The sequence below is a fragment of the Phyllostomus hastatus genome, unplaced genomic scaffold, assembly GCF_019186645.2.
Source record: "Phyllostomus hastatus isolate PE091 unplaced genomic scaffold, TTU_PhHast_1.1 phas_scaffold_78, whole genome shotgun sequence".
Taxonomy (NCBI): domain Eukaryota; kingdom Metazoa; phylum Chordata; class Mammalia; order Chiroptera; family Phyllostomidae; genus Phyllostomus; species Phyllostomus hastatus.
The window spans coordinates 6,277,514-6,287,146 of NW_025334041.1; positions in this window are offsets into that span (position 1 = coordinate 6,277,514).

Consider the following 9,633-nt stretch of genomic DNA (forward strand, 5'->3'; position numbering starts at 1 on the left):
AAACGGCCTCCGGGCCCGAAGCCCCACCCTCAAAAGGCTCGCACTCCCCCGCCGGGTTTAAACCGATCCCTGGGCCCAGGCTGGGCTGGGGCGTTCCGCATTCCTCCATTCCTAAATGCAGGATTGAGAGCCCTCGGGTTTGAAACTCCCCTGGACCTCTGGCCTCCCGCGGCATTCTCTCCGCCCACCCTTACGTCACTCGGAGGGGGGCTGCGGGCCTGACCTTCTTAAAGGGCAGGGCCAGTGGGGCCCGGACACTTTGGACTAATGGCCGGTAGTAACCCACCTAGGGCGTTCGAGGCCTTTCTTACTGGGAAAAGAAGGCTAACGTGAACAGACTTTGCGTACAGTTTATACCCAAAACTCCTGTTGCGCTTCCTATTTTAAATCCTATCCAATTGCAACAATGGTAGAATGGGAAGAATTCTGAAAAGTGATCTACTTTCATTCATTCTTTTACATCTGGGAAACCTCGAGACATTAGGTAGGGGGTTCAGGAGAAATGAAAATCCCATTCTCAGCTCATGGTCCGCTTCCCACCTCTAGCTCAAGCTATGTCTCATAATTATTCTTTATAGATTACCCAGAATTGTAAAATACGTTACATAGCTACTGTATCAGATTCCTTTCTTCGCAAGTCTGTGTCAGGGCGTGTTTGTAACAGGACAGCTCTTGATTTGTTCGTTTGAAAAGTAACACCTTGTAGATTAGTGACCGCCCAACAGCTGAACAAACCGAATTCCCAGGTAAGATGTTTCGGTACATTTAATAACGTTGGCACCTTAGCAATCAGTAAACATTACAAAAAGTATTTCACCAATATCTCTAATTAGGAGTTTGATTCGGTAAGTTGTAATGGAAAGAATGAAAGAATTCTGAGTGTGGGGTGGGAGGAAACTGTTTGGGGTCTTAGCTGCACCAGGACCCTGTGCCCTCTGCCTTTAGGCACATCATTTAAACCGTTTGGGAGAGTCCTGAACGCCTTTGAAACATTTAAAATTGACCTTCCACCTAGAAGAAAACCCATTCAGTCATAAACTATTTAACATAGGATTTCATTGAGTTTATGGTCTCATGGGTTAAGAACCTCTGATTTAGCCTCTTTGGATTTCAGTTTTCTCATCTGTAAGACAGGAATGATCAACTGCCCTGCTTTCCTCGGAGTAGTTAGGAGGATCAAACGAAAACTTGAGAGAGAGCCAAAATGTGATAACAAAAGTATTCTGTAATAAGTAATAAAGCACTACCCATGGGTTTGGTCTATTGAGTTATTAAATTTAACTCAAAATATGCTACTTATGAACCAAAGAGAAGAGATGCTAGAATTTATTTTCAAGTGCTAGACAGGGAAAGAGTGTGTATATTGGCGGGAGAGAGCGTATGTTTGAAACAACACTGAAAAATGAGTCATTAGGAATTTATGTAGCCTTGTGCCTTTTGGCGTTGGCTTCTGTGCGCCTCAGATTCCTTACACCCAGATTGTAGTCAAGACTAAAAGACAAATAAAGCACGTAGTACAATCTAGCTACTGGGAACACTTAGTTTCTCTTTCTTCACAGTCCCCCTATGTCTATGATGACGACCACAACGATGACAGCAGCCACCACCACAATAGCTACAATTGGTTACACTCCTGCCGTGCCAGAAACTGCTCCATCCTCCGTTCCACTCTTCGGGATGCTGAAACCGTTTCCTAGTGTGCCTCCTTACTTCCGTCCATACCCCTGGGCTGTTCATTCTTCAGTTCATAAGCTAGAATTACTTGTCTCCTTTTAAAAATCATTATATTTCCAGCCTACCAAAAAAATGTAGTGAATAAAATAGATCGTCCTGTACCCAACACCGAGCTTATCAAATGCATAATCTCATAACTGAAGTCTCCAGTGTGTCCCCCCCTAACACCACATTCACCCCCCCTGCCCCAGGGGTAACACTGCCCTGCTTTCCATGCGTATTGTTCCCATGACGTGTGCCTACTCATGTTACATCTACATACAGAGCCATAACCATGTATAGTTTTACATAAATTTTATTTTCACTGTACGTGTCTTTCTGCAATTTTTTTTGCTCAATGTTCTCTTTATGAGATTCATCCTCCTTAATAGCTCCAGCTGCATTTCACTCATTGTTACTGCTGTGCGCTATTGGATGAGTGTGCTTGTAATTTATATACCCATTGTCCTATTAATAGACATTTCATTCCTTTCCAGTTTTTCATTTCCGAGATCCCATGAGGCCACGAATATTTCTGCATCCCCTCACATGCACATGCAAAACTTTCTCAAAAGTAATATACCTAGGAATTAGAGGATTAGTTCAATAAACATATTTCACTGTTATTGCCAGAAACGACAACTAAATTGCTCTTGAAAATGATTGTAACAATTTAGACTCCAATCAGCAGTACGAGAACATGCCTACTCCTCCAGCGCCTCCCTAACACTTGGCTACACAAAGTCCGAAACCACTTCCTTCGGTGAGGACACTCCAGGTGTTACATATTTACAGTTAACTCTTCAAGATATATTTACACATTCTCTTCATTCACAAAGTAATACAATGCCATACATTTACAGGGAGCGAAAAAAAAACACCAAGATCTAACCATAAGGCGGTGGCAAGAAAGATGAAAGTCAAGTCCTCTCCTTCAAGTTATCTGCTGAAGAGCCGCTTATCCTATGTATTTATGCTAATGAAGACACAAGAGCCATCAAAGGATGTTATTACATACGTGTTACTGAAAAGGGCTATTTGATTTATCACAATCTCTGCTATTCGTGGTAGTTAGCCTTACATTTTAATGGTCCTTAGCATCAGATATTTTTTTTTCTGACTTAATCAATGAACTAAAATTTTGTGTTCCAAAGTGATTGAAAACAGGTTGTGCTTTCTGAGCATATTGTGCTTTTTCCAGAAAACAATGTGTCTACAGGCGTGGGTCCTTGATCCAACAGACTACTCTCAAAACGAATACGGCTTTAACTTCCTTTTCATTTTCTCAAGTGGCTGATGAGGGCACTAGCAAATTCCTACTTAAAGGACCACAGTAAATCCTTTCATAAAGAGGAAGCATTCTTTTATGTGCTTACCACACTGTAACTCCTATATTGAGAACTTTACTTTCCCAAATCTAGATTTGTCAGAGCTATAGTCACAGACCCTATTTTTTAATTTTTAGTGGTCTCATATTAACATTTTAATAGCTCTTCAATATTATACAGTAGCAGAGGCAAATGTTTCTTAAACATCGAATTTTCTTTATCAAAATGAACATGAAAAATAAAATTTTCTCGAGTTTGATACAAGGTTTGTTGTACTCCACTGCTGTCCGCCATGAACTTCTTTGTCTTCCAGACACTTCCCAAGTGTCTCCTCGCATAGGACTTCAAGACCATGGTTTTTCTCCTCTCTCGTTAACCCTTCCAGGTTTTGGCCCCGGGACGCCCCGATCACTCTCCTCTTACCTGCTTCTCAGAGCCTGACCCCACCCCAGCCTTTCAGCACCGGTCACACCTGGCGTGGAATAGGCCCTCAAGAAGTACCCGCTGTTGCATTCTCAGTGACCACAGCCTCCTATTCCCCAACCTCACCGTTCCTCAAGCCCTCCGACCATACTGGCCTCCTCTCTCCACCGCACGAATGGCCACACTTGGGAAGTGCCCCGTCTCCAAGATTTCAAACCTCCAAACTGGCCTCCCGCTTGTCACCTCAAATCCTTTTCCCCACGGCTGCCCACTCCTGCTGCACCCGTGACCACCCCTACCCTAACCTTCAGTCCTCTGTCCTTTCCCAAACTTCGGTCAAATACTAGACCTTATAGCTTGTGCTTTGTAGCCACGGCCACACATTTGTTCTGACCTCCCACCTTGCCCTTTCCGTGGGGCTACGTGCTAAGTAGTTCCCATCAGTCCGAAAAGGAAGCCATGAGGAAAGGGAATTAAGAAAAAACAAAACCAGTAAGAGCTGGCAGGGATCACCCAACTCAGCCCCTTGAAATAGTAGATGAGGGTACAAGAATATGGTGATTAAGATTTCCAGAACCTGTCTTTGGCCCTTCCAGGCCTTCCCCTCCCCCAAACAGTCCCCAGCCTGCTTTCTGCCTCACCTGCTCCCTACTCAGCCACACCCCAAAGGGAATCATTTCAATACCGTTCTATTGGCCCCCTTCTCCTTCTTGCTGCCTTTAATCTGTCAGTCCCCAGCCTTTTACTTGTTCTGTTTTTCCCGGCCTGCTGAGCATTGAGCCAATGCCACTGCAGATGTATCCCAACTAACCAGACCTTTAATGTTGCTCAGATTTTTTTTTAAAGATTTTATGTATTTATTTTTAGAGAGGGAAGGGAGGGGGGGAGAGAGAGAGAGAGAGAGAGAGAGAGAGAGAGAGAGAGAGAGAAACATCAATGTGCGGTTGCTGGGGGCCGTGGCCTGCAACCCAGGCATGTGCCCTGACTGGGAATCGAACCTGCGATGCTTTGGTTCGCAGCCCACACTCAATCCACTGAGCTACACCAGCCAGGGCAGAATCCTTTCATTCTTATCCACTTAAATCCCTATCAGATTCCCTTTCAGTTTCCCACTCCACCCCTGTGCTCTGTGCCAACGGCTTTTCTGCCCACTTTGCTCAGCGTTCAATGCCAAGGAGAACGTTCAGGGAACAGAACTGGGCCACTCCCTGCCCTGCTACATCCGTGGTTTGCTCGCCCTGCCCCGCTCCCAGATGCCTGACCAACCTTTGGACATCCAGACATGAGTCCAGCTGTGTATCACGTCCTATAAGGTCTCCCCCCTAGTCCATAGTGAAGGCCTTTTCCACCTTAGGACTCAAGGTGTCCATTTATTTTGCATCCGTTTATTTTAATATTATTTCAGACTTAAAGTTGCAAAAGTTACATACAACTAGAGCGAGAGAAAAATGTAGAACAAAGAATGCCAGGATGCCCTTCAACCAAATTCCCAATATATTAACCTTTTACTAAATGTGTTATATTCTCTCTCCTTCTCTCTCTCCACAGACACATACATACATGTACACATATTTACATATGTACAGGGTGTGGCAAAAGTAGGTTTACAGTTGCAAATACATGACACACAGAGTTTATTTTCGTGTTATTATTTATTAAGGTATTATTTTACATACAAACAACTGTAACCTGCTTTTGCCCCACCCTGTACATACATACTGTGAAGTATTTAAGTGTAATAAAGAGTCATCCTGTTTGCAACTCTGAAACAGTTCAGAGAAAAGGCTACATATATATACACATATATACACACACTCACACTATAGTTATATAGTTTGGTACACATTGCTGTGTGTGTGTATAAAACTCTGTGGGCCCCTCTTCCCGTGCTTGACCCCTAACTGACTAACACTCTAAATTCCACCCCCGTCTACCTGCACACACATTCCCAGGTGGTCTCTTCGGTCCTGTGGACGTCAAATACCATCCGCCTACGGATGGCTCCCAACTTGATTCCTTCCACGATCTCCTCCCCGAGCTCCAAACTCTAGTATCCAAACTCCTGTTTGAAATCTTGACTTGGGCTCTAGCCAGCACATTGAACCTGACATTTCCGAAGAAGAGTTTCCCCACCAGCCCTGTTCTTCTCCAGCCTTCTCCCTTTCCGTAAACGGCACCACTAGCCACGCAGTAGCTCGACCCGCACACCTAGGGGTCACGTTAAAATCCTTCTTCCTCTCCCCCTGCTCTATCCGCATACCCAGCCTACTGGCCAGTGCTGCCTCCAGATCTACCCTGAGCCTCCTCCCTCTCTCCCTCCCACAGCTTCCTTTCTCTCCAAGCCATCATCCCGTGGCCCACTGCAACCATCTCCTGTCTGGTTTCCCTGATGCCACTCCACCCTCTTATGCATTGTCCTCAGAGCAGCCAATGCAACCTTAAAAAAAAAAATAATAAAGCCATGTTATGTCACTGCCCTGTTTAAAATCCACCAGTGGCTCTGGTGGCTCTTAGACTGAAATCCAAACTCCTTACTCTGGCCCCTGCCTGCCTCCGAGACCTCTCTCCTGCCTCTTTTCCCCAGCGCTCTGGACTCCAGTGCTGGCCTTCAAGGGTCAGCCCCAGGGGCACGGCAAGACCGTTCCCCTCGCAGGGCTTCGGCTGTGCAGTTCCCGAGACCCACGATGCTTTTGCCCCCGAATCGCCTGGGGCTGACGCTTACCCTTCAACACTCAGCTCAAAAGTGACTGGTCCTCAGAGAGGCCCTTCCTGACCCCGTCTTACCCAGGTCTCCACCTGGCATAGTGCCCTGAGGTACTGCACTTCGTCGCACTTGTCTGTATCTGCAGTTACATCACCTGTTCAGCGGGTTTCTGTCTGCGTCTCCCACCATCACGTACATTCCAGAAGGACCATCGGACTTACTCACCGGGGCACCCCTGCCGTGTGCCAAGCACTGGTCCTGTGCACGTCCCTCACGTCCGCACAGGTGTGCGTGCACCATCGGTAGCTCCCGAGCACAGGGCTGTGCCTTTGTCATCATGGTTTGTCTTGCACGTAGTAGGCACTGAACAAATATCTGTGGGGTAATTGATGTGCGTCTTGTTTTCTTCCAAATATTATGAAGATGGGTAGTAGTTTAGTTTTTGTCTGATTCAAAAATACCTGTCCACTTCCAATCATTTACAACAAAATGTCCTATTTTTTAAAGATCAGTGTCGCCCTGACTGCTGTGGCTTAGTCACTTGGGCATTGTCCTGCAAAGCAAAAGGTCGCCAGCTGATTCCCGGTCAGTGCACATGTCTGGGTCGCAGTTCAGCCCCTGGGCGGGGCGAGGATGAGAGGCAACCAATTCAATTCACATTTCTCTCCCCTTCTTTCTCTCTCCCTTCCCCTCTCTCCAATAAATAAATAAACAAAATAAAAAATATCAGCGTGTCCCAGGATTTTTGTGCCGTTCTGACCAAAGTGCACAAAGGCGGAGGTGGTCTCAGAAAGCATTCTCTTACTGGGCTTCCTCTTAATGCTTTCATCCTCCTGGAAAAGACACACTGAAAACTTCCATTCTCAGTACAGACACCCTGAAAGCCCTCCAGCTTCAAGGACAATTTTTTTTTAAAGCCTCAAAACCAACTGTTCCCTGGATTTTTATCTAAGTGAAGGAACATTGTTGCCAACTTGCCCAAGGCTCCTGTTAATGAGAGCCTGAGGGTGGCAACTAGAGTCTGTTCTTGTGTAGCAGCAGGCTCCGGATAAACTTGCCTCAATGCATATATTTCCAATGGAGTAGAATGTTATAAACTGATTCCAACAGAACAGGAAAGAAAGTCTTCTCTTGAAGCTTCTCCTCCCCCCATTCTTTTCAATTCTCAGCTGAAATTTAAAAGTAAATAAATAGTATTTTACTGTTCTAATTTTTTAAGTAACTAAGCTAACTTCTCCTTAAGAAATTGAACTTGTGCTGTTTCCAGCAAATGATGTGCTTGATTGGTTCTCAGCAACTTGAACTTTTGCGGTAGGGCGTGAAATCTCACAGTGGTTGTCTCCCCACCGGCACTGGCGAGCTCAGCAGCAGCTTCTCCGGCCTTCATCATCGCTCTCTTCCTCTTTCCTGGTCTTTTTACCCACCCCGCCCCCACCCCGGTTGACAGTAAATGATCAAATGTGTTCTAAGTCTTTCAAAAGGAGGATGTTGGTCTTTTTTTTTCTAAAAAAATAAATTAAAATCCTCTCTTATTACGGAGATGTTTGGACCACATTTGTATTACTCCAAAACTCCATTGACTATGGATAGTTTGCCATGACAACATGTACATGAAATATACAGATTAACACCTGAGTTAACTAAACAAAGTTACTGATAAAATAAGAAAACTTTAAGCTGTTTATTCATAATATAAAAACCCAACCACACGTAAAACAATAATATTTCTATCAAAGTAACCATTTTCCCGTTATTTTTGTATTTAAACTGAATGGAAAGCATCATTAAAGGTATTCAGAAACCAAAATCATCCGCAGTGTAGTGTCGGTAGTGCACCTAAAACTGACCAGGAAAGGGAAGTGCTATGTTGCAGTAGGATACCTATAAGGTATTCTTGGTTATTATCAGAACTTGAGTTTAGAAAAACTTTGAAGAGGGAAGAAGGTGCATCCTTAAACATCACTTATGAAAGTCATTTTTAATAAGTTTTTAACTTTATTTTGCAATCGGTGCTTTGAAAACAGATCATCGCATTAATTCTTTTGACTTGGTATTAATGGTTTATATGGAAACAGGTATAAGGGAAAGTTTCTCAGAAAGATGGAATTGTTCATTGTTCTGGCGAGTAGGCAGACACAATGCAGACTCAAAAGCAGCCAAGTGGGCAGCTGCAGCTGCTGTGCTAATGGAAATACTAAGCAGGCATAGCACGAATCAGTAATTAACAGAGCAGATGCACGGAGCTTGACGAGGATAAATAATTGCATAGGCGGGAACGGTAAAAGGAGTTGATAACAGTACTAGTTTTGTAAGAAATTAGATCAACCCTTTGTATTCACTAATTTTTTTTTAGCAAGAGTACTTCACTGCCAAATGGTACAGGAAAAAATATCTTTTTAAAATGCTTTCATTAAATGGATATACAACTTTATATAATACTTATCAGTAAAGATATGTAGAAATCAAAGCGACCCACAAGAAAATGTTGGTAGGGTGAACATAAAAATAATTTTGAAGTAAAGAAGGAAATAATATTCTAGGTGGGCTAACGACAGGGGCATCAGATGGTTTATGTTTGGAATTCTTGAGTTTAATGAATGTTGAAGGAGGTATACATCGTTGTGTATGTGTATAAAACCATAAAACTTCCTTTACTAGTCTTGAGAATAACTATTGTGTCTTTTATGTACTCTAAAAGTACAAATCCCAGTGCTTTGTATATAAATAAAAGGAATGAATAAAATAATACATCTTGGTTTCTTCAAAATATAATGAAAATGGACAGTCTGATTAAGCATGCTCTAGTAAAAGCATTCAGAGTACATTTTTTATATAGATGCTGACATATGGCTCAGAAAAAAATTAGGAGTCTTTGCTTTTTTTTTGAGAAACTTTGACTTTAAAAACTAGCAATGTGCAGGAGTAATAGATGCATTTATAGCAAACTTGGAAAATGGGTTTCTGAGTTGGAGGTGTATAAGGAAGCTAAGGGAGGCATATAAAGAAGCTTGGAATGCAAGGTACATTCACAGCCTTTTTCCTTAGGACAGGTTGCAAGAATAACTGTTCTTATGAATGCAAAGGATTCATTGCTCATTACTATATCAGGCACTTTAACCTGAAGAGTTTTTCTTTACACACCCATTTTATATCATTTCATTTTCTCTGAGTTATCATTGAAAATGCATCCTTTCAGTTGTCTACTTATGTGTTGACTTACAAATAATTTACTGAGTACCTACGGTGTGCCAGGCAGTATTCTAGTTGCTGAAAATATAGCAGTGAACACACAAAATCATTGCACCTGGAGGGATTTTATTCTAGGGGACAATAAGACAAATCAGCAAAATATATAATAAATTAGATGAAGTTAAGTGTTAAGGGGGAAAAAATGAAGCAGAGAAGGGGACAGGAAATCTGAGCAAGGAGTGGCACTTTAAACTGAGTGGCCAGGAAAGGCCTCAC